This window comes from Hyla sarda, chromosome 5 (genome assembly GCF_029499605.1).
Source record: "Hyla sarda isolate aHylSar1 chromosome 5, aHylSar1.hap1, whole genome shotgun sequence".
Lineage (NCBI taxonomy): Eukaryota > Metazoa > Chordata > Amphibia > Anura > Hylidae > Hyla > Hyla sarda.
The window spans coordinates 77,676,866-77,703,815 of record NC_079193.1 but is presented as its reverse complement, the minus strand read 5'-3'; positions in this window follow the sequence as shown (position 1 = coordinate 77,703,815).

The window sequence follows — 26,950 nt, the reverse complement described above, 5'->3', positions numbered from 1 at the left end:
TCCACGCTCTGTCATTGTGCCGCTCTCTGAGATGCCTCTAATCTGATTGTCTTGAATAACAGTATTATTTCACTAACCCAGCACACACCCTATGCGTGTTACAGCAATGAAAAGTGTTCTACACCCCTATTGAGGCTCTCTGTAGGCCAGATATAGCCATGATTAAATTTGGACCGAACCAAATTTTTTCGAAATATTCGGCCAATGGGCCAAATCAAATTTTTCAAAAGTCTCTAACCAGCACTAAAACCCAATATATTGAGTTTAGTGCGGGTTAACAGCCTGGACAACGGAGGCACTGCAGGAGTGCTGGAGGTGAGTACAGGTTGATATTTTCATATACTGTAGTATGGGCATTGTTCTCATATATGCCAATGTTCAGATGATGCTCATTTTGCTAAATCACCTTCTTGTTAGCTACCATTTAATGCTTTGTATACAGAAACAAAACATATTCTAAACAAACTCTACCAAGTGTAAAAAATGAGAAAACACTTTAGTAAATAGCTTTGGGAAAAGTAATTTTCATGCCCCATGAAAGAGCATAGGAAGTGGATTGGTTTCACTACTTGAAGAATGTTTCACATTGTAAACATCTGAACCCATTTTCTTTGTAGACTTCCAAATATTTTACATATGTGGCATAAACAGCTCCTTTGATCCTCGCTCTGCCTATTTAATATACAATATTCATCTTTTCTTTCCAGAATTACAGTACAATGTTACTGTTATTAAAAGAAAACAAGACAAAATGTTTAGTTTATTGTGAAACAAAAAAACTTTGTTGATAATTGTATTGCAGTTGTATTTGATTTTAAAAATGTATTATAGCTAAAATATAAGTCATCCAAATATGTCAAAAGTTTAGATCACACTGAGTCTCTGTCCTGAGACTTTCTGCCATTGCAAGTTATAAGCCGGTGAAGTGTACGGTAACAGGCGCTTCACCCTCTTGCTGTCAATCAAACCTTACTCAATTACTGCTTTATTCAGACAGAGCAGGGAGTGAAGAGCACTTCACCTGTCACGATTTAGTGCATCCATGGAAACGGCTATGCACCACACTGCATTGTACACAGTTGGGTGACAGCTCCTCCTATCCTATCTGCTGCAGAAGAATAGGGCCAACCAGGTTTTAGCTTGGTGTGCACACCTCTGTAAGCAGATATATAAACTCTGCACTGATCAGAATGTTTGCTGGTGATTGCAGCTAACACCCTTTCATAAGAAACCCTCTGCATATTTTTGTAAATATTTTATTGACAACACTGAAAAAATGACACTGTGCTACAGTATAAAGTGGTGAGTACACAGTCTGTATAATAATGTTTAATGTTTTGTGTCCCCTCAAAATAACTCAACACACAGCCAATAATGTCAAAAACTTGGCAACAAAAGTGAGTACACCCCCAAGTGAAAAGAGTCACTATTTTGTGTGGCCACCATTATTTTATAGCACTGCCTTAAGACTCTAGGGCATTGAGTTCACCAGAGCCTCACAGGTTAAAACTGGAGCCCTCTTCCACTCCTCCATGACGACATCACAGAGCTGGTTGATGTTAGAGACCCTGCCCACCCCCAGACCATCACTTTTACCCTCAGCTTATTGTACAAAGCAGTCATTGTCTACCTACAGCCCAGTCTCCCAAGGTAAGGAATCATGCTCTGCCTTAGTATGTTACAGTACATGGTGGCATTAATGGTTTCCTCAATGAACTGTAGCTCCCCAATGCCAGCAGCACTCATGCAGGCATGGACCATGACATTACCACCACCATGCTTGACTGTAGGAAAGATATACTTATCTTTGTGCTGTCACACACGCTTGGCACCATCTGAACCAATAAAGTTTGTCTTGGTGTTATCGGACCACAGGACATGGTTACAGTAATCCATGTCCTTAGTCTGTTTGTCTTCAGCAAACTGTTTGCTGCTTTCTTGTTCTTCATCTTTAGAAGAGGCTTCTTTTGGGATGGCAGCCATGTAGACCAATTTGATGCAGTGTGCCTATGGTCTGAGCACCGACAGGCTGACCCTTCCACCCCTCTAACTGCAAGGTCTATTTCTCAAAGCCAACGTCTAGATATGACACTAAACATGTGCACTCAACTTCTTCAACCTGTCCCGTGAAACTGCTGTATGGTCTTGCCCACTGTGCTGAAGAAAAGTTTTATGGTCTGGGCAATCTTTTTATTGCCTAGGCCATCTTCATGTACAGCAACAACTATTTTTATTAGAGCCTAAGAGAGTTTTTTGCTTTGAAATGCTATGTTGAATTTCCAGTAAACAGTATTAGTGAGTGTAAGAGCAATAATACCATATTTAAGACAGCCCCTCATCAATCCCACCTGAGACCATGTAACACTAACGAGTCACATGACACCTGAGAGGGAAAATGGCTAATTCACTCTATTTGGACATTTACATTTAGGGGTATACTCACTTTTGTTGCCAGGTTTATACAATAATGGCTGTGTGTTCAGTTATTATGAGGGGACACAACATTATCCACCGTTATACAGACCGTGCACTCACTACTTTACATTGTAGCAGAGTGTAATTTCTTCAGTGTTGTCACATTAAAAGATATAATAACATGTTTACAAAAATGTGGGGGGTGTATTCACTTATGTGGAAAACTAAGGCTATATTTACTCTACCCTTATGACACGGTAGTGTGACGGCCGTCGGAAGAGTCGGGCAGAATAGCGGGAGAAAAATTACTTAAAGGGGTATTCCAGGATTTTTTTTTATTTGACTATGCTACAGGGGATGTGAAGGTAGAGTAGTTCATAATATGGTGTCTGTACCTGTGTGTGACGGTTTTCTCACAATTCTTCTGTGATTTTCACTCCAATATTTATTTTTACCAGCATACAAAATGACTGTTGTCTCTGATTTTTCCCAGCTTGCAATGTGGCCGAAACCTGACTCACTAGTCAGCTGATGACAGGGAGCCTGTCTGCTTCAATGGGTGGAGGGATCAATCTGCAACTAATGCAACAGCTGAAGGCACCCTGATTGAAAACCACACTGATTTGAATGGATGCAGCTCATTTATGTTTCAATGGGTGGGGTGGCTGATGTGTGGGAGGGAGGAAGATGGAATTGTGGGATTTGTAGTAAAAAAAAGAAAAGTCAAACAGGAAATACTAGTTCACAAACAGCTAGCCACAATGTTATGGTAATCTCGCAACATAGCCATTTAGCCCCAAGACAAGCGCAGATCCTTCCTAAGCATGTCCATTACTGTCTGCCAGGTATGTACTAAAATCACCTTATGCTGGATAACCCCTTTAATGTGCCGTCTTTTTCTCCCATTATTCATAACAGCGCCCGGCGGCCCCCATAATAGTAAATGGGAGCCGCCGGGACCCATTGTTGCCCAACGGCAGTGTGAAAGGGGCCTAAAGCTGTTATATACCTCCTCTGAAGACCTCCTCAAAAACACACTTTGAGGGTAGGGTCATATTTTGCACTGCAGATTTTCCGATGATGGACTCTACAGTGTGCCTCCAGCTAAGCTTGCTCGTAGCAGCAATCCTATGCGTACCCTATACATTAATTTCAACACAGATTTTGTGCAGATTTATTCTGCAGGGTAGACTCATCCCCTTTGCTTCTACTGCAAAACTGAGCACAGAAATTCAGTAAAATACATTTCAAAAAATCCACAACAAATTCACCACATGTGGCTGCACTCTTGAAGCTGTAAATAAAGCCTCCACTAATAATGTATACTATGTAGGGTTAGATTAAATGGTGAAATGATGTCACTGTTGTTGGCAAATCCTTTGCTTCTCTTTTTGCCAGATCCTTTATTTTTCTCTGAATTGAGTAGAGCTTGGTGTAGGTATACATTGTGGGTGTAAATAGTTATTATGTGACATACTATCAGACATAATGTAACATACTTGCTCTCACATATCTACTGTGATCCTGTAAGTGTTCCTCCGGCGCTGTAGAAAAGCGCTGGAGGAAAATGATCAAACGCATTCATTTGGAATATAAAAGTGCAGATTTATTCAGTGCCTCATGACGGTTCGCAGGACAGAGGATGAGGAAGTGCATCTTGCGGCATTTCTTCATCCACCTACAGATACAGATATAAAGTAACTGGGCACCCGACCATAGACAACTGATGCACTTTGCCACATGTGTCTGTGGATCTCATGTATACCATCCCTTTGCCTGTTTTCTTGGTTCTTCTGTCTTGACTTCTGATTCTGCTACTGGTGTTTCTTCCTGGTACTCTGACCTCCTCTGATTTCTATATTTTGACATTTGACCTGGGCTCTGACTTGGAACATCCTTCTGATCTGGAATTTGCCTCTGATGTCCTTTTATTACCGTCTGTTGCTGACACTGTTAGATAGACTATCCTTCCCTCCCTGTAGGCTAGGTGCACTTAGCTTGGAAGAGACTATCTCCCAGTTGGGGCCGCCACCTGTTAGGGTGGGAATTTCAAGTAGGTAGGGACAAGGGTGCAGGTGAAGGGGCTACACATTCATGTCCCCTACATTACAACTTGCAAATCCTAAGAATAGAAGCTGACGAATCCAAATTTGTTATGAATTTCATTAAAAATTCGATTAAATGTGCTTCATTAAACTCCATTTAGTGCGGTCCAGGCTCTAGGGCATCTAAAATGTCGGATCCACATGTGAGGACATGGGGCAAGGATCTCTGGGAAGGCGGGAAGGGAAGACGGGATCACCCTGAATCACATACAGGATGCAGCCTATCCACAGCCAGTCATTCCTGTGATGTCACAGCCATATATAATCGGCAGCCATATTCCGGATCGTCACTTCAGAGTTTCACTGCAGAGAGATAGGTCGGACATCCTGTGTGTGTGTGTGTGTGTTTCATACAGAAAAGCTTTTTCCAGCAGCGTTTCACCTTCTAGTCACATGGGTGTTCTGGTGGACAAAGAGCAGTGCGTTTTTGCACAGAAAAGATTTTTTACTGCAGCCATTAACCTCCCAGTCACTTCCTACAGCATTGTATTACAGAGAGGAGCAGAGAGCTGTGTGTTGCCTTAGCAGAGGAGGCAGAAATAATTTTTCAGCACAATTCTGTGTCTTTTTTCAAAAACAAATGATCTGCTGGTTATACTAGTCTGTAGATGGTATAATACCCAGCAGTACTTTCCTAATAGTCTTTGAGAGAGAGTGCAATTTTGGGTTAAGTACACAGCAACTGTGTACTGCTGGTGTTTAAAGCGTAATGTGGCGCATTTGTTTGCCACCATAAGTGCATACCACATACCTACATCTAAGAAGTGTACTATTTTGTACCTGCTAATCTATCAAGGGCCTTGATACTGTGAAAGACCAGGCAAAAGTACTCACCGGCTGGTGTTGTACTCAGATACTTTTTTAAGTGTACTGTAGCGCATTTTTCTGCCCTCATAAGTGCATACCGCATACCTACATCTAAGTAGTGTACTGTTGTGTACCTGTTAAATCTGTCAAGGGCCTAGAAACTGTGAAAGGACAGCCAAAAGTACACACCTGCTGCTGTTCTAGACAAATTCCATTTTAAGCGTAGTGTGGCGTACTGTACTCCCTTCATATACCTACTAAGTATGTCAGGCAGAGAAGTGCAAGGACGTGCACAGAGGAGGGGCAGAGGCTTTGAGAGAGAGTGCAATTTTGGGTTTAGTACACAGCGACTGTGTACTGCTGGTGCTGTGCAAAAATAAGTTTTTTAAAGCATACTGTGGCGCATTTGTCTGCTCTCATAAGTGCATACCACATACCTACATCTAAGTAGTGTACAATTTTGTAACTGTTAATCTGTCAATGGCCTACACACTGTGAAAGTCCAGGCAAATGTAATCACCGGCTGGTGTTTTACTCCAATAAGTATTTTTTTGTTTTTTTTTAAAGCGTACTGTGGCGCATTTTTCTGCCCTCATAAGTGCATACCACATACCTACATCTAAGTAATGTACAATTTTATACCTGTTATCTGTCAAAGGCCTACATACTGTGAAATTCCAGGCAAAAGTAATCACCGGCTGGTGTTTGTCTCCAATACATTATTTTTATAGCGTGCTGTAGCGCATTTTTCTGCCCTTACAAGTGCATATCACTTACCTACATCTAAGTAGTGTACAATTTTGTACCGGTTAATCTGTCAAGGGCCTAGATACTGTGAAAGGCCAGGCAAAAGTAAACACCGGCTGGTGTTGTACTCAAATACTTTTTTAAGTGTACTGTACCGAATTTTTATGCCCTCATAAGTGCATACCACATACGTACATCAAAGTAGTGTACTATTTTGTACCTGCTAATCTATCAAGGGCCTTGATACTGTGAAAGGCCAGGAAAAAGTACTCACCGTCTGGTGTTGTATTCAGATATTTTTTTAAGTGTACTGTAGCGCATTTTTCTGCCCTCATAAGTGCATACCGCATGCCTACATCTAAGTAGTGTACTATTGTGTACCTGTTAAATCTGTCAAGGGCCTAGATACTGTGAAAGGACTGCCAAAAGTACACACCTGCTGCTGTTCTAGACAAATACCATTTTAAGCGTAGTGAAGCGTACTGTACTCCCTTCATATACCAACTATGTCAGGCAGAGAAGTGCAAGGACGTGCACAGAGGAGTGGCAGAGGCTTTGAGAGAGAGTGCAATTTTGGGTTTAGTACACAGCGACTGTGTACTGCTGGTGTTGTGCAAAAATAAGTTTTTTAAAGCATACTGTGGCACATTTGTCTGCCCTCATAAGTGCATACCACATACCTACATCTAAGTAGTGTACAATTTTGTAACTGTTAATCTGTCAATGGCCTACATACTGTGAAAGTTCAGGCAAATGTAATCACCGGCTGGTGTTTTACTCCAATACATTGTTTTCTAAAGCGTACTGTAGCGCATTTTTCTGCCCTCATAAGTGCATACCACATGCCTACATCTAAGTAGTGTACAATTTTATACCTGTTAATCTGTCAAAGGCCTACATACTGTGAAATTCCAGGCAAAAGTAATCTCCGGCTGGTGTTTGACTCCAATACGTTATTTTTATAGCATGCTGTAGCGCATTTTTCTGCCCTTACAAGTGCATACCACATACCTATATCTAAGTAGTGTACAATTTTGTACCGGTTAATCTGTCAAGGGCCTAGATACTGTGAAAGGCCAGGCAAAAGTACTCACTGGCTGGTGTTGTATTCAGATACTTTTTTAAGTGTACTGTAGCGCATTTTTCTGCCCTCATAAGTGCATACCACATACCTACATCTAAGTAGTGTACTATTGTGTACCTGTTAAATTTGTCAAGGGCCTAAATACTGTGAAAGGACAGCTATAAGTACACACCTGCTGCTGTTCTAGACAAATACCATTTTAAGCGTAGTGAAGCGTACTGTACTCCCTTCATATACCAACTAAGTATGTCAGGCAGAGAAGTGCAAGGACGTGCACAGAGAAGTGGCAGAGGCCTAAGTTAGTTAATAGTAACATAGTAACATAGTTCATAAGGTTGAAAAAAGACCAGAGTCCATCAAGTTCAACCTATAACCCTAAAGAGTCCCTACTCAGTTGATCCAGAGGAAGGCAAAAATTCCTCATACTAGAAGTAAAAATTCCTTCCCGACTCCAAATATGGCAGTCAGAATAAATCCCTGGATCAACGTTCTGTCCCTATAAATCTAATATACATAACCAGCAATGTTATTATTCTCCAAAAATGCATCCAGACCCCTTTTAAATTCGTTTACAGAGTTCACCATGACCACCTCCTCCGGGACAGCATTCCACAGTCTCACTGCTCTTACAGTAAAGAATCCCAATCTGTGCTGGTATAGAAACCTTCTTTCCTCTGAACGTAGAAGATGCCCCCTTGTTATAGATACAGTCCTGGGTATGAATAGATCATGGGAAAGATCTCTGTACTGTCCCCTGATATATTTATACATAGTTATTATGTCTCCCCTAAGCCTTCTTTTTTCTAAACTAAATAACCATAATTCTGATAATCTTTCTGGGTGCTGTAGTCATCCCATTCCCAGTATTACTCTGGTTGCCCGCTTTTGAACCGTCTTCAGCTCCACTATATCTTTCTTGTACACTGGTGCCCAGTACTGTATTAATCAGGCAGAGGTCACAGCAAACTAGGGGTGAGTGGCAGAAGGAGTCGCAGCAAAAAGCCTGAGCTCCCGGTATCAGCTAGCGGTTGTGTCTTGACCAGCAACCCATCTGCTGTCATCGATTGGTTAACACGGTCATCCACTTAATCACAAGTGACATCTGATACCCACAGTCAACAGTCGGTGGGTTCTTCAGACACAACCCTCAGTTGGCATGGCCCAAGAGCAGTCCCTTTCTGTCCTATGCTCTTCCTCCCCCTGTAAAGAAGTACCTTATGCTGTGGGTTCAGCTCCACTATTCAGTGAGGACGATCTACTGGAGGACAGTCAGCAGCTACTGCCCAGCCAAGAAGTGGAGAAGACATCCGCCGCTTCCTCCGCTAGGTGGGCAAGTAGTGATGAGGAGAGTGATGGGGGAGGCGGTGTTGCCAACATTCAGGGTCCTGAAGCAGACACTGTTGAGGAACCTGAGGAGGACATCTGTGATGTGCAGACACAACTCGCTGATGATGAAGCCAATCGCACTTGGGAGCTGGGGGAAAAAGGGGATTCATTATCATCAGGAGAAGAGGGTTGCAGGTCGCCCGTGAGGCAGCAGCTGAGCCAGCAAGGTGGTAGCATGTTTGGAAGTCAGCACGGTGGCAGAAATGGAAATTCTGGAGCCAAACGTGCCTGGGGGAGACCACCTGCTTCGCAGCAGCCTACCTTCCCGGGAGGTAGTGGAACAGGGGTTCCTGGAGACGGTGGCAGTAGCAGTCAATTAGTGAGGACTGTTGGTGGGAAAATCAGCTACTCGGCAGTGTGGCAGTTTTTCATCAAGCATCAGGAGGAGGTTAACATAGCTACATGCAAGATATGTCGGCAGAAGGTGAAGCGTGGCCAGGGTCCCAATGTTGGCACCACGGCCCTGCATCAACATATGCTTCGCCACCATAAAGCGGCCTGGGAGAACTGTGGCTCCGATGTAGTGGTCCAGCCTGCTGCATCACCCAGTGGCACGCCACTCCCTCTTTCAGCCAGCCAAGGCTCCACCACCTCAGCCGAAGGGAGCTGTGTGTCATACCCTCCTTCTGTCGCTCCAGATGCTCCGGCTCCTCCTACTTTTGGTCAGTCATTCCGCCAACAATCCATCGGCGAAACCATGTCCAAGAAACAACAGTATGTGCCCACTCTTAAAACGGTGAAGAAGCTGAATGTGCTCCTGTCTAGGTTGCTTGTGCTGCAGTCCCTCCCTTTTCAAGTGGTGGACTCCGCACCATTCAGATAACTGATGGCTTGTGCCAAGCTGAGGTGGAAAGTGCCAAGCCGTCATTTCTTTGCAAAGAAGGCAGTACCAGCCCTGCACAATTTTGTGGAAGAGAAGGTGGGCCAGTCCTTGAGCCTGTCGATGTGTACTAAAGTGCACGGCAGCGCCGACATCTGGAGCTGTGATTATGGTCAGGGACATTACAGCTCACTGGGTGAATGTGGTTCCTGCACAGCCGCAACACCAACTTGGACAGGTCACACCGCTTCCTTCTCCTCCACGCTCTCAGGCTGTTGGTCTTGTGACAGTGTGTGACTCCGCCTCCTCATCCACCACCGTGTCCTCCGCCTCCACTGCCCAGAGAAGTCTCAGTGACCCTTCAGCATACCATGTGTGCAAGGCACGGCAGTGTCACGCTGTTCTTCACATGGTTTGCCTTGGTGAACGGAGTCACACGGGAAGAACTGCTAAAAGTCATTCGTCAAGAAATCGGAGCATGGCTTACTTCACGAAATCTGGAAATGGGAACCATGGTGACTGACAATGGGAAGAACATCTTGTCTGCACTGCGATTGGGAAGGCTGAGCCATGCGCCCTGCATGGCACACGTGTTCAATCTAGATGTCAAGCGGTTCCTGAAGCTGTTCCCCATTTGCAAAACATCCTAAAATGGGAAGGAAACTTTGCATGCACTTCAGCCACTCGTACACCGCAAAGCACACCCTCCTTTAGCTTCAGCATCAGAACGGTATCCCCCAACATAGTCTGATTTGTCACGTTGCGACACGTTGGAATTTCACCCTCCATATGTTGGACCGACTGTACGAACAGAAAAAAGCCATCACCGATTTCTTGATGATCCAAATGGATAGGGGTTCTCCCCTGTGTAACTTCAATGATAACCAGTGGCAGCTCATACATGACACCTGCTGTTTGCTCAGGCCCTTTGAGGAGGCCACATTATTAGTAAGTCGCCAGGATTACCGGATGAACAACATCATTCCACTGCTTGATTTCTTATAACATGTGTTGGAAACGATGGCTGGTCAGGGCACTGGAGACATGGCCTCTACATCTCACTGCCCCATGACCCCTGTGGGGGCCGAACTGGAGGAGGGGGAGGGGCACAGTAGAGAACAGTTTAGGTTTCGCCAAATGGGCGGTTTTTCTAGTCATCGGACAGGAGAGGAGGAGCAGGAGCAGCCAGAGGAGCTAGAGGGTTATGAGGAAGGCGAGACAGAGGGCCCAGACACACCGTAGCAGTATGCAGTGGAGATGTGGGCAGGGAGTTCCTCTGAGTCACTTGCACAAATGGCACGATGCATGCTCACTTGCTTGCGTAACAGCCAAATTGTCACCATTCGGCAGCGGGATGACTTCTGGCCCTCCACCCTATTTGACCCTCGCTTCTGCCACAAAATAGAGGCTTTTTTTACACCCACTGAGAGGGAGGACAAACTGACCTACTACAGAGGCATCCTATGTAGTCAGTTGGTCGATGCACCATTGTCCATCCTCTCGCTCACCTTCCACTGACATGGTTACTGGGGAGGGAGGAGTAGTATCAGCTCCATCAGTAGCAGCCTGAGTCTACAATCACTGATGAGTACCTTTCTTCACCTGCATAGTGAAGCAACTCATCAGCAGCAGGTAGCTGGTAGACCTGGAGCAGGACCTGAACCAGCAGGTGACATGCCCATGCCCATGCCAACACACCTTGAAGATCCGCTGGACTTCTACAACTAGCAGAGTTTACCCTGGAAAAGCTCTCCTGCCTGGCCAGTAGTGTGCCATCGGAGCGGGTGTTTAGTGCAGCGGGGGACATAGTCACCCCAAGGAGAACTCGTCTGTCCACGAAAAATGGGGAAAGACTGACCTTTGTGAAGAAGAATCAGGCATGGATCAGCCAGGATTTCCACCCACCAATGCCTGATGCATCAGAGTAGATTGACCATGTTGCCACACCAACACTTCACAAATATGCATAGTGCCAAACAGAGTTAAGGCTCTGCTCCCAGTTACAAACATTTCTCCGCATCAGACCTTTTTTCACCCACCTTCATCACTGGGTACTTGTATTGCCACCCACCGCACCACTCTATCACCGGATCACTTTCAGGACTCCTGATGATGCTGCTGCCACCTCCAAGCTGTGCCATTCAGCCACTATATCATCTCTTCAAGCTTCACCACATCCAGGCTGTGCCATTCAGTCACTACATGGTTTACTGATGCTGCTGGGCCTGGGACATTACCTAAAAATATTTTATTTTAGCACTAGCTACCATAAATCTTCAATTTCAATTTTAAAATTCATCTTTTAATCTTAGGGATTGTGAAGCCCTATTGTATACTCATGCTGCTGCCAGCTTATGCTCCTTATGCTTTTGGAGCCTTAAATTAAACTTTTAAAATTATAATATATCTAAAATCTTCAATTTAAAATTTCCAAAATATCTTTAATCTTCTCTATTGTGAGGCTCTATTGTCTTATCAGACTGTTGTCACCTCCAGACTGCCACTATATGGTCTCCTCAGGCTGCTGCCAATTCCAGTCTGTGTCATTCTGCCAGATTATGGTCTCCTCATGCTGCTGCCTCCTCTTGGCTCTGTCATTGTGCCACCCTGTGATTCCTTGTTAGATTGGGTTTTGTGGTCATACAGTATTAGTTCAAAGTAGACACTGGGACATTAAACTTGGGAATCTAATATAAATCTTAAATTTAAAAAAAATCTATGTAATCCTTTCAACACTTCTCAACGCCTCTATGGTCATCTACATCACATTATCTGTGGAATTATCACAAGAATCCAATGGAACAGCTTGGAGCGATAACAATGAACCACAATGAAACATTCGCACATTCATAGTCAGGGGGTGCTGAGAGGCAGGGGCTAGAACAGGTGGTGTCTCGTCTGGCGGTGGTCAGCCAGCTCGATGCTCACCAGAATAGGTACTCAAAAAATGTAAATAAGTTCTAATTAAATTAAAATTACATAAAAAAATCTCTTCATTCTCTTAAATTTTGACATCATTTGGTCTCCTGCAGCAGTGATTTTCACAGCAATGCCTGTAATCTGCATGTCATACTGAATAACAGTATTATTTCACTAACACAGCACACTCCCAATCCCTGTTAGGACAAGACAAAGTGCTCTACACCCCTACACCAGTTCACTCATCTCTACTGGTGACCTCTAATGTGGCCTCAGGGCTCCCTCAGACCCCACAACTATGTGAGACATCTACCTCTCACTCCGTATAGATTTATCCTTGTATACAATCTCTCACAGTTGTTACTACACATTAGAACTATGCACTTGGGATAGGAACAGAGAATATCTGTGTACAGAATATTACTCACTAGCCATCATGTTTCTTTCTGCCTGTAGTTCCCAATGTTCTCTCTATTTCTGTTGGACAGGACAATATGATTCCAGACAGCCATTATTCTGACATAACTTAGCTCTGGCAGGGCTTGTGTAGGGTAAGGGTAGTTCATAGTTGTATTTATTTTTCTATGTCAAGCTGACAGGCTTGCATCCAGATTATACTATTGCCATGTCTCTGTAGCCTCATAAGACTGCTTTATATTTTAAAAACTATTTCAGTCATACAACTTTTGAATTGTTTAGTCACATTTTTGGATTGGTAACAATACACATTAGCTGTTGTCAGAGCTGTAAATCAGATTCTTCACCTCTTTTTTTATTACTGCCGAGAAGGAGTGTCTGAAATCGAACAAATGTTGCTAGCAAGAAATAGTTCTGTCAAGTATAAGAATGTTATAATAATTCTTGCTGCCTCTACTCAATAATGGGTGATATGCAGTAGCCTAGTTTAGTCATTTATAAATGCATACAGGCTTTATATACTTGGTTTCTTGAAGACTTATGCTCTGAATACCCTTTAAACGTACAGTAGATTTTGAGCATACAGCTATAAGAGGAAACAGTGTTAGGTGTGACCCATTTGTGCAGCATTCTTGTAAGAGTACTTATTGCTACCTCACAATCACTCCCTAGGTAGCTCTATATTACATGTATTACAGCTAAAAATGTTGTATCTAATCTGCAAATTTCGGACCCCTGCTGGATTCTGTACATTTTCTTTCTCCATATTCACCAAGTGGATAGGCTCTTCCTGGCGTGGTAGAAAAGTTATGTTCTGACAAAAATGACAGAAAAGAGGTCACTGGTACAGTAAATACTAAAACTAACTTTTATTCTCTCACTGTAAAATGTGCCAACCAGTCTATTTTTTATAGGGAACCTAAAATCACTTTCATGCTGCCTTAAAGGGGTACTCTGCTGCAAACATATTATCCCCTATCCAAAGGATAGGAGATAAGATGTTAAATCACGGGGGTCCTGCCGCTGGGGACCCCCCATGATCTCCATACTGGCAGCGGCGGCGTCAGTAAAGCGGAAGCTCGCATCTTCCACGTTCGTGACGTCATGCCATGCCCCCTCCATTCACTTCTATGGGCTAGGCCGTCACGCCTCCTCCTATAGAAGTGAATGAAGGGGAGCGTGGCTGCCGCACTGCCAGTCATCGGGCACAAAGCGGAGTTTGCTCCGTGCTCCCAATGACAGGGCGCTGCGAAGGTGTTTGCAGTGGAGTACCCCTTAAACCACTAGTCATTGGGGTGGTTCTTGGCAGCTTCTCCCCACCCCAACAGCCTCGATTGACAGATCTTTCCTTATATCAAACAGGAAGAGATCTAACAATCAAGACGAGGAAATACCTTCAAGGACCACCCTGATAACTAGTGGTTAAGGCAGCATGAAAGTGACGACAGGTTCTTTTCAAGCACACATATCATCACCCTTACTAATCGGAGAATCTTCCCTGAAAAGAGAAACCCAGACCTTAACCTATTCCTGTTCCCATTCTGGTAACATCCTATCTTTTACTGTGTAGGTCCATGATAAGCAGTAGCAACAATGGAAGGAAAAGGACCTAAAGCAGCAAGTTACAAAAAAGGACTAAAAATTATTAAGGAAATGTTGTGCCCCTGCGGATGATTCTGGTTCCATTTCTGTATCCAATACCCAAACACGTTTCCCCCCCTGCTGCTGCTCCTACTTCTTTTCATTCATATTCTACTGAAACACAGATTCAAAGCGACTGTAACAGCATTCCCCTGTAACTAGAAAGATCCTTTGGAGACTGAAGATGACACTCTACCAAGATAATTTTTACAATAATTGTTTCCATAGAAATATTGCTCTTTTTAGTACTCCACATCCAATTATAGTACCCCCACACACTGATAGCCCCCCTTTTATGACCTCACAAAGTAATAATGTCCCCTTTGTTTTGCATAGATAGCAATGCCTCTTTTTGTACCCCACACAGTATTAACGTCCTCCTTGTGTCCCCATACATAATACCCCCTCCCTCCACTTGTGCCCATTTTCTCCCTCTGTGTCCCTCAAAGTAGTTAAGTTTAAATTTTTGGCCCTATTAACACTATACCATAGTAGCATGCCTCTTTGTACTCCCATACAGTAGTACTGTCCCACTTTGTACTCCACAAAGTAGACAACATACAGTGCAAACTTGGACAGATCTGCCAGATTTATCAAGGTCTATCAGGATGATTGATGTATCTGGTGAATCTGAAGACTATCCATTGTAGGTTTATACCAACAATTTTTTTTTTTTTTTATTGCTTAAATGCGCAACGGAATGTGTGCCAGAATTTGGTGTACTTTTGACCTCAGACAAGGCAGAACAGTGCCACAAATGCATAGAAAATGTGTGAATGCGTGAAAAATATGGTAGTTTTTGGTGTGAGTTTTGCTAAAACTGAACCAAAATTCTGAGGTATTTGCAAAAGTAAACCCGGTCCATTGTTTGTGTATTTATTTTTTTGTCCTGTTATACACTTAACTGTCGATTTTATTATGAAGTTTCAATAAATACATAATTTTACCCTGGCTATCAGTGCTGGACATTCTCTATGTTTGGATTACTTGCTGTTTGCCAGAGCAATAGTCTGTCCAGCTGACATGAGGTCTCTGTGAAGTTGGTGAGCTGGACTCTCTTGCTGTAAAGGAAATCTGTCATCAGTGTCAACTGCACTAACCTGTCGGTACAGACAGGTAGTGCAGGTGACACTGATGACAACAGTACTTACCTTGTCCCAGTCTGTGCAGTCGTTCTCTGGTAATCTTCTCCGATATCTTCAGCTCTGGGTCCAACTTGAAGCATGGGCGGAGCTTAGTGATATCACCTCTGCTGTTCTCTGTGATGTCACTAAGCTCCACCCAGGCTCCAAGCCAGGCCAGGAGCTGAAGATACTGGAGAAGATTACCGGGGAACGACTGCACGGAATGGACAAGGTTAGTACCATTGTCATCACTGTCACCTGCACTACCTGTCTGTATCAACAGGTTAATGCAGGTGATACTGATGACTATGAGTTAACTATGAGTTTTTTCTAGGCATGCTCTGTGACCTGTGCTGAGGTCATTCCACAAGGAGGGGGAAGGCTGAACTCTGAGCTTCAGCTATTGTATATGGTATCTTATTTTATCTTTATACTGGTGTGTCCATTCACTGTAATCTTTTTTTGCTGTTGTGTGGACTTGTACAAAAAGTTTTTTTTTAAATGTTGCATATATTAAAAGTTGCTAAAGAACCACAACACTAAGGCTGTATTCACACCGCACACCACATTTGGGTGGTTTCTGGCTCATGCGGAATCCGCATGCGGAAATTATGAAGTGTGAATATAACCTAAACCATACTCCCTTTAGACCAAAAAATAAAAAAGTCAGGCATGTCAAAAAGTCACAAGAAAAAATGCAAATGCATGATAAATGTGTCTAAAAAGTCAGACAGAAAAAATGGGGAAAAGGGCAGCAGAAAAGTGGTGCAAAATGTCATAGACAATGTACAGTATCAGTCAATTCTAACATTTGGGAATCTTTTCTTGGATATGCACTCATACTTGGATGCTATGTCTGAAGATTTTACACACACCTGCCTTAAATTACATTTCAGCAGTATACAGTTTATATAAGAATTAGAAAGTAATGCTATTGCTCTGTGTGTGAATGCCAGATTTTTGACAGAAGAGAAACGACACATTTTTTTATTAAATAACCCAACTGCAGAGATCCCTTCATACAATGTAGAGCAATTCAGGTCACTTAAACAGGTTCAGGGCAACATGATAAAGCATTATAAAAATAGTTTTTTTGTGTTGAATTTGGTGGAAACTGAGATCTATAACATGTATATACAGGATTTAGTTTATTATTAGCTAAAATGGCAAAATATGTAACACAGAAATACTACATATCTAATATTTATAGTAAAAAAATTTTGGAAAGTAAAAACAAAAAAAGTTGAACATGCAACAGGAAAGAAGTAGTTTTATATTACTTTACCATACTACCTAAACTTTCAACAAGTTTAGTTTTCTGAGTTCATTCCAGAGGGGATAGAATTCTCCACAATTGTTAAATCACGAGAAACATGGTTGTTTACCAAAACAGACATATCAGGAAAGCTGGCAGGTCCTTTCTAACTAGTACAATTTCATGATAAACTCCAATATATGGTCAGGTTTATATTTAATGGGGATATTAAACACTGGTATTAAATTATCAAACATTGCTCTGAATTAAAGGGAACCTGTCACATTCAAAATGAAGTTCAAGCTGTATGAATGATGTTATAGGGAAGTAAGAGTTGAGTAACTTGATACACATATCTGTGGGAAAAGCTTTAGTATTGCTAGTAATATATTCATCTAAACCTCTACTTCATATACACTTAGATGTCCAGAGGGGGGTCCTTATCAGTGATTGACAGTATGACAGGGTGAGTGTGAATACAAAGGTAACTGTCATTCACAGGTCAGGACTGCCTTATCAGCACATAAAATGAGCAGAGATTTAGAGAAATAATTTTCTAGCCTTTTTACCCACATATAACTTTTACAAACAGAATTGAAGCAGAACTTTAATCATTTAAAAGGTACAACTTTATTTAATATACATAGTTACATAGTTACATAGTTAGTACGGTTGAAAAAAGACATGTGTCCATCAAGTTCAACCAGGGAATTGAAGGGTAGGGGTGTGACGCAATATTGGGGAAGGGATGGGATTTTATATTTCTTCATAAGCATTAATGTTATTGTGTTCCAGCAATGTATCTAACCCTGTTTTAAAGCTGTTAATTTTTCCTGCTGTGACCAGTTCCTGAGGTAGACTGTTCCATAAGTTCACAGTTCTTATTGTAAAGAAGGCGTGTCGCCCCTTGAGACTAAACCTTTTCTTCTCCAGATGGAAGGAGTGCCCCCTCGTCCTTTGGGGGGGTTTAACCAGGAACAGTTTTTCTCCATATTTTTTGTATGGGCCATTAATATACTTATATACGTTTATCATATCCCCCCTTAAACATCTCTTCTCAAGACTTAACGATTGTAACTCTTTTAATCGCTCCTCATAGCTAAGATGTTCCGTGCCCCATATTAGTTTAGTCGCGCGTCTCTGCACCCTTTCCAGCTCCACAGTGTCCCTTTTATGGACTAGTGCCCAAAACTGAACAGCATATTCCAGGGGAGGCCGTACCAATGCTTTATAAAGGGGGAGTATTATGTCCCTGTCCCTCGAGGCCATGCCTCTTTTTATACATGACAATATCCTGCCAGCCTTGGAAGCAGCAGCCTGACATTGCAAGCTATTCTGTAGTCTGTGATCTACAAGTACACCCAGATCCTTCTCTACCAGTGACTCTGACAGTTTAATCCCCCACTAAGACATACGACGCATACATGTTATTAGTACCCAGATGCATAACTTTACATTTATCCACATTGAACCTCATTTGCCAAGTGGATGCCCAGACACTTAGTCTATCCAAGTCATCTTGTAACTTATGCACATCCTCTATAGACTGTACCGTGCTACAAAGCTTGGTGTCATCTGCAAAGATAGAAACAGAGCTGTTAATACCATCCTCTATATCATTGATAAATAAATTAAACAACAGTGGTCCCAGTACAGAACCTTGGGGTACACCACTAATAACCGGGGACCAATCAGAGTACGAATCATTGACCACCACTCTCTGGGTACGATCCATGAGTCAGTGTTCAATACATTAAGAAAACATAAAAAAAACATATACAGACAAAGCATCTACTGGAAAAAGAGAGGCAATGGGATCACTGTGGCTAAAAGTATGTATAGTATGATCATTTATCTCACAGCAAGGTGGGTGTATGTTATATAGTCAAGGTGGGTAAACACTATGAGGAAGATTTATCAAAAACCTGTGTAGAGAAGAAGTTGCCCATAGCAACCAATCAGATTGCTTCTTTTATTGTTACGCCGAGCGCTCCGGGTCCCCGCTCCTCCCCGGAGCGCTCGCTTCACTCTCCCCGCGGCAGCGCTCCGGTCACGTCCTCTGACCCGGGGCGCTGCGATTCCGCTGCCAGCCGGGATGCGATCCGCGATGCGGGTAGCGCCCGCTCGCGATGCGCACCCCGGCTCCCCTACCTGACTCGCTCTCCGTCTGTTCTGTCCCGGCGCGCGCGGGCCCGCTCCCTAGGGCGCGCGCGCGCCGGGTCTCTGCGATTTAAAGGGCCACTGCGCCGCTGATTGGCGCAGTGGTTCCAATTAGTATATTCACCTGTGCACTTCCCTATATCACCTCACTTCCCCTGCACTCCCTTGCCGGATCTTGTTGCCTTAGTGCCAGTGAAAGCGTTCCTTGTGTGTTCCTTGCCTGTGTTTCCAGACCTTCTGCCGTTGCCCCTGACTACGATCCTTGCTGCCTGCCCCGACCTTCTGCTACGTCCGACCTTGCTTTTGCCTACTCCCTTGTACCGCGCCTATCTTCAGCAGCCAGAGAGGTGAGCCGTTGCTAGTGGATACGACCTGGTCACTACCGCCGCAGCAAGACCATCCCGCTTTGCGGCGGGCTCTGGTGAAAACCAGTAGTGGCTTAGAACCGGTCCACTAGCACGGTCCACGCCAATCCCTCTCTGGCACAGAGGATCCACTACCTGCCAGCCGGCATCGTGACAGTAGATCCGGCCATGGATCCCGCTGAAGTTCCTCTGCCAGTTGTCGCTGACCTCACCACGGTGGTCGCCCAGCAGTCACAACAGATAGCGCAACAAGGCCAACAGCTGTCTCAACTGACCGTTATGCTACAACAGTTACTACCACAGCTTCAGCAGTCATCTCCTCCGCCAGCTCCTGCACCTCCTCCGCAGCGAGTGGCCGCTCCTGGGATACGCTTATCCTTGCCGGATAAATTTGATGGGGACTCTAAGTTTTGCCGTGGCTTTCTTTCCCAATGTTCCCTGCATCTGGAGATGATGTCGGACCTGTTTCCCACTGAAAGGTCTAAGGTGGCTTTCGTAGTCAGCCTTCTGTCCGGAAAAGCCCTGTCTTGGGCCACACCGCTCTGGGACCGCAATGACCCCGTCACTGCCTCTGTACACTCCTTCTTCTCGGAAATCCGAAGTGTCTTTGAGGAACCTGCCCGAGCCTCTTCTGCTGAGACTGCCCTGTTGAACCTGGTCCAGGGTAATTCTTCCGTTGGCGAGTATGCCGTACAATTCCGTACTCTTGCTTCAGAATTGTCCTGGAATAATGAGGCCCTCTGCGCGACCTTCAAAAAAGGCCTATCCAGCAACATTAAAGATGTTCTGGCCGCACGAGAAATTCCTGCTAATCTACATGAACTTATTCACCTAGCCACTCGCATTGACATGCGTTTTTCCGAAAGGCGTCAGGAACTCCGCCAAGATATGGACTCTGTTCGCACGAGGCGTTTCTTCTCCTCGGCTCCTCTCTCCTCTGGTCCCCTGCAATCTGTTCCTGTGCCTCCCGCCGTGGAGGCTATGCAGGTCGACCGGTCTCGCCTGACACCTCAAGAGAGGACACGACGCCGTATGGAGAACCTCTGCCTGTACTGTGCTAGTACCGAACACTTCCTGAGAGATTGTCCTATCCGTCCTCCCCGCCTGGAAAGACGTACGCTGACTCCGCACAAAGGTGAGACAGTCCTTGATGTCTACTCTGCTTCTCCACGTCTTACTGTGCCTGTGCGGATGTCTGCCTCTGCCTTCTCCTTCTCTACAGTGGCCTTCTTGGACTCTGGATCTGCAGGAAATTTTATTTTGGCCTCTCTCGTCAAAAGGTTCAACATCCCGGTGACCAGTCTCGCCAGACCCCTCTACATCAATTGTGTAAATAATGAAAGATTGGACTGTACCATACGTTTCCGCACGGAGCCCCTTCTTATGAGCATTGGATCTCATCATGAGAGGATTGAACTTTTGGTCCTCCCCAATTGCACCTCGGAAATTCTCCTTGGACTTCCCTGGCTTCAACTTCATTCCCCTACCCTGGATTGGTCCACTGGGGAGATCAAGAGTTGGGGGTCCTCTTGTTCCAAGAACTGTCTAAAACCGGTTCCCAGTAACCCTTGCCGTAACTCTGTGGTTCCTCCAGTAACCGGTCTCCCTAAGGCCTATATGGACTTCGCGGATGTTTTCTGCAAAAAACAAGCTGAGACTCTACCTCCTCACAGGCCTTATGATTGCCCTATCGACCTCCTCCCGGGTACTACTCCACCCCGGGGCAGAATTTATCCTCTCTCTGCCCCAGAGACTCTTGCCATGTCCGAATACGTCCAGGAGAATCTAAAAAAGGGCTTTATCCGTAAATCCTCCTCTCCTGCCGGAGCCGGATTTTTCTTTGTGTCCAAAAAAGATGGCTCCTTACGTCCTTGCATTGACTACCGCGGTCTTAATAAAATCACGGTTAAGAACCGCTACCCCTTACCCCTCATCTCTGAACTCTTTGATCGCCTCCAAGGTGCCCACATCTTCACTAAATTGGACTTAAGAGGCGCCTATAACCTCATTCGCATCAGAGAGGGGGACGAGTGGAAAACGGCATTTAACACCAGAGATGGACACTTTGAGTATCTGGTCATGCCCTTTGGACTGTGCAACGCCTCTGCCGTCTTCCAAGACTTTGTCAATGAAATTTTTCGTGATCTGTTATACTCCTGTGTTGTTGTATATCTGGACGATATCCTAATTTTTTCTGCCAATCTAGAAGAACACCGCCAGCATGTCCGTATGGTTCTTCAGAGACTTCGTGACAACCAACTCTATGCCAAAATTGAGAAATGTCTGTTTGAATGCCAATCTCTTCCTTTTCTAGGATATTTGGTCTCTGGCCAGGGACTACAGATGGATCCAGACAAACTCTCTGCCGTCTTAGATTGGCCACGCCCCTCCGGACTCCGTGCTATCCAACGCTTTTTGGGGTTCGCCAATTATTACAGGCAATTTATTCCACATTTTTCTACCATTGTGGCTCCTATCGTGGCTTTAACCAAAAAAAATGCTGATCCCAAGTCCTGGCCTCCTCAAGCAGAAGACGCCTTTAAACGACTCAAGTCTGCCTTTTCTTCGGCTCCCGTCCTCTCCAGACCTGACCCTTCCAAACCCTTCCTATTGGAGGTTGATGCCTCCTCAGTGGGAGCTGGAGCTGTTCTTCTACAAAAAAATTCTTCCGGGCATGCTGTCACTTGTGGTTTTTTCTCTAGGACCTTCTCTCCAGCGGAGAGGAACTACTCCATCGGGGATCGAGAGCTCCTAGCCATTAAATTAGCACTTGAGGAATGGAGGCATCTGCTGGAGGGATCAAGTTCTCCTGTTATTATCTACACCGACCACAAGAACCTCTCCTACCTCCAGTCTGCCCAACGGCTGAATCCTCGCCAGGCCCGGTGGTCTCTGTTCTTTGCCCGATTTAATTTTGAGATTCACTTTCGTCCTGCCGATAAGAACATTAGGGCCGATGCTCTCTCTCGTTCCTCGGATGCCTCAGAACTTGAACTCTCTCCGCAACACATCATTCCACCTGACTGCCTGATCTCCACTTCTCCTGCCTCCATCAGGCAGACTCCTCCAGGAAAGACCTTTGTTTCTCCTCGCCAACGCCTCGGAATCCTCAAATGGGGTCACTCCTCCCATCTCGCAGGTCATGCGGGTATCAAGAAATCTGTGCAACTCATCTCCCGCTTCTATTGGTGGCCGACTCTGGAGACGGATGTTGTGGACTTTGTGCGAGCCTGCACTATCTGTGCCCGGGATAAGACTCCTCGCCAGAAGCCCGCTGGTTTTCTTCATCCTCTGCCTGTCCCCGAACAGCCTTGGTCTCTGATTGGTATGGATTTTATTACTGATTTACCCCCTTCCCGTGGCAACACTGTTATTTGGGTGGTCGTTGATCGATTCTCCAAAATGGCACATTTCATCCCTCTTCCTGGTCTTCCTTCTGCGCCTCAGTTGGCTAAACAATTTTTTGTACACATTTTTCGTCTTCACGGGTTGCCTACGCAGATTGTCTCGGATAGAGGCGTCCAATTCGTGTCTAAATTCTGGAGGGCTCTCTGTAAACAACTCAAGATTAAATTAAATTTTTCTTCTGCATATCATCCCCAGTCCAATGGACAAGTAGAAAGGATTAACCAGATCTTGGGTGATTATTTGCGACATTTTGTTTCCTCCCGCCAGGATGACTGGGCAGATCTCCTCCCATGGGCCGAATTCTCATATAACTTCAGGGTCTCTGAGTCTTCCTCCAAATCCCCATTTTTCGTGGTGTACGGCCGTCACCCTCTTCCCCCCCTCCCTACTCCCTTGCCCTCTGGTCTGCCCGCTGTGGATGAAATTTCTCGTGACCTTTCCATCATATGGAGAGAGACCCAAAATTCTCTCTTACAGGCTTCATCACGCATGAAGAAGTTCGCGGATAAGAAAAGAAGAGCTCCCCCCGTTTTTTCCCCTGGAGACAAGGTATGGCTCTCCGCTAAATATGTCCGCTTCCGTGTCCCTAGCTACAAGTTGGGACCACGCTATCTTGGTCCTTTCAAAATTTTGTGTCAAATTAATCCTGTCTCTTATAAACTTCTTCTTCCCCCCTCTCTTCGTATCCCTAATGCCTTTCACGTCTCTCTTCTCAAACCACTCATCCTCAACCGTTTTTCTCCCAAATCTGTTCCTCCCACTCCTGTTTCCGGCTCCTCGGACATTTTCTCGGTCAAAGAAATTTTAGCTGCCAAAAAGGTCAGAGGAAAAAATTTTTTTTTAGTGGACTGGGAGGGTTGTGGTCCTGAAGAGAGATCCTGGGAACCTGAGGACAACATCCTAGACAAAAGTCTGCTCCTCAGGTTCTCAGGCTCTAAGAAGAGGGGGAGACCCAAGGGGGGGGGGTACTGTTACGCCGAGCGCTCCGGGTCCCCGCTCCTCCCCGGAGCGCTCGCTTCACTCTCCCCGCGGCAGCGCTCCGGTCACGTCCTCTGACCCGGGGCGCTGCGATTCCGCTGCCAGCCGGGATGCGATCCGCGATGCGGGTAGCGCCCGCTCGCGATGCGCACCCCGGCTCCCCTACCTGACTCGCTCTCCGTCTGTTCTGTCCCGGCGCGCGCGGCCCCGCTCCCTAGGGCGCGCGCGCGCCGGGTCTCTGCGATTTAAAGGGCCACTGCGCCGCTGATTGGCGCAGTGGTTCCAATTAGTATATTCACCTGTGCACTTCCCTATATCACCTCACTTCCCCTGCACTCCCTTGCCGGATCTTGTTGCCTTAGTGCCAGTGAAAGCGTTCCTTGTGTGTTCCTTGCCTGTGTTTCCAGACCTTCTGCCGTTGCCCCTGACTACGATCCTTGCTGCCTGCCCCGACCTTCTGCTACGTCCGACCTTGCTTTTGCCTACTCCCTTGTACCGCGCCTATCTTCAGCAGCCAGAGAGGTGAGCCGTTGCTAGTGGATACGACCTGGTCACTACCGCCGCAGCAAGACCATCCCGCTTTGCGGCGGGCTCTGGTGAAAACCAGTAGTGGCTTAGAACCGGTCCACTAGCACGGTCCACGCCAATCCCTCTCTGGCACAGAGGATCCACTACCTGCCAGCCGGCATCGTGACATTTATATTTTTAAAAGGCCTCTAAATAAATGTTAAAAAAAGCAATCTGATTGGTTGCTATGGGTAAATGATCAACTTTTGTTCTGCACAGGTTTTGATAAATCTCCCCCTTTGGGTGAGATTCATCAATACCTGAGCTAAGGAAAAGTTGACAGTTGCCCATAGCAACCAATCATACTGCTTTTTTTATTTGTCAGAGGCCTTTTCAAAAATAAAAGAAGCAATCTGATTGAATGCTATAAGAGATGAGGGAATTTTTGAAAAATTTGGACGATTCAAACGGTTCAGTTCGAATCTATTTCCGGTGAATAGCTATTAGAAACGGCTATTTCTGGCCTACAGAGAGCCTCAATAAGGGTGTAGAACATTTTGCCTTGCCGATACACGCATAGGGTGTGTGCTGTGTTTGTGAAATAATACTGTTATTAAGTATGACATGCAGACTACAGGCATCGCTATTAGAATCACTGTCGCAGAGCGTCTGGATGTGTCAGCAGGGAGACCATATGGCATTATAATTGAAGAGAATAAAGATAACTTTTATGTAATTTTTTTAATTAATTTACATTTTTTGAGTATCCATTCTGGTGAGCATCGAGCTGGCGGTCCTCTGCCAGGCGAGATATCACCTGTTTGAGCCCCTGCCTCTCAGCGCCCCCCTGACTGTGAAAGTGTTTCATTTAATCAGTTATGGTTCTATGTTATCGCTCTATTGATTTTTTTTTATTTAAATTTAAGATTTATTAATAAAATGTGTGGTTACAAACAACCAAATCCAACAAGAAGTCACATGTCACATGATGGCACAATGACAGAACCTAGAGGTGTAAGCAGCATGAGGAGACCATAATCTGGCAGAATGACACAGCCTGGAATTGGCAGCAGCAAGAGGAGACCATATAGTGGCTGAATGAAACAGCCTGGAGTTGGAGGCAGCATGAGGAGACCATAGGGCCTCACTATCCCTAAGATAAAAATTTATATTCAACTTTAAATTAAAGAATTATGGTAGCTAATGCTACCATAAAAATGTTTAGGTAATGTCCCAGCAGCATGAGGAGACCATAGAGTGGCTGAATGACACAGCCTGGAGCTGGTGGCAGCATGAAGAGACCATATAGTGGCTGAATGACACGGCTTGGAGTTGGTGGCAGCATGAGGAGGAGACCATGGGGCCTCACAATCCCCAAGATAAAAAGATGAATTTTCAAATTTAAATTGAAGATTTATTGTTACTAGTGACACCATAAATAACTTTAAGTAATGAACAAGCAGCATGAGGAGACCATATAGTGGCTGAATGACACAGCCTGGAGTTGGCGACAGCATGAGGAGACAATAGGGCTTCACAATCCCTAAGATTGAAAGATGAATTTTCAAACTTAAATTGAAGATTTTTGGTAGCTAGTGCTACCATAAAAATGTTTAGGTAATGTCTCAGCAGCATGAGGAAACCATAAAGTGGCTGAATAACACAGCCTGGAGTTGGCGGCAGCATTAGGTGACCATAGGGCCTCACAATGCCTAAGATAAAAAGATACATTTTCAAATTTACATTGAAGATTTATGGTAGCTAGTGATATCATAAAAATTTTTAAGTAATGAACAAGCAGCATAAGGAGACCATATAGTGGCTGAATGACACAGCCTTGAGTTGGCGACAGCATGAAGAGACAATAGGGCTTCACAATCCCTAAGATTAAAAGATTAATTTTCAAATTTAAATTGAAGATTTTTGGGAGCTAGTGCTACCTTAAATATTTTTTTAAGTAATGTACAAGCAGCATGAGGAGACCATATAGTGGCTCAATGACACAGCCTGGAGTTTGCGGCAACATGAGGAGACCATATGGTGGCTGAACGACACAGCCTGGAGTTAGTGGCAGCATGATGAGATAATATGGTGGGTGAATGACACAGTCTGGAGTTTGCAGCAGCATGAGGAGAACATATGGTGGCTGAATGACACAGCCTGAAGGTGGCATCAGCATGGGGAGACCATATAGTGGCTGAATGACACAGCCTGGATTTTGCTGCAGCATGAGGAGACCATATAGTAGCTGAATGACACAGCCTGGAGTTTGCGGCAGCATGAGGAGACCATATGGTAGATGAATCACACAGCCTGGAGATTGCGGCAGCATGAGGAGACCATATGGTGGCTGAATGACGCAGCCTGGAGTTTGTGGCAGCATGAGGAGAACGCAGAATGAGAAAGCCTGGAGGTGGCAGCAGCAGCACCAGGAGTCCTGAAAGTGACCCGGTGACAGAGTGGTGTGGTGGGTGGCACTACCAGTATCCTGTGACAAAGGTGGGTGAAAAAAGGTCTGATGCGGAGGAATGTTTGTAACTGCATAGAAGCGCCTTAAATCTGTTTGGCACTAACCATATTTGTGAAGTGTTGGTGTGGCACCATGGTCAATCTACTCTGATGCATCAGGGATTGGTGGGTGGAAATCCTGGCTGATCCATGCCTGATTCTTCTTCACAAAGGTCAGTCTCTCCACATTTTTCATGGAGTTCTCCTTTGGGTGACTATGGCCCCCACCACACTAAGCACACGCTCTGATGGCACACTACTGGCCGGGCAGGATAGCTTTTCTAGGGCAAACTCTGCTAGTTTC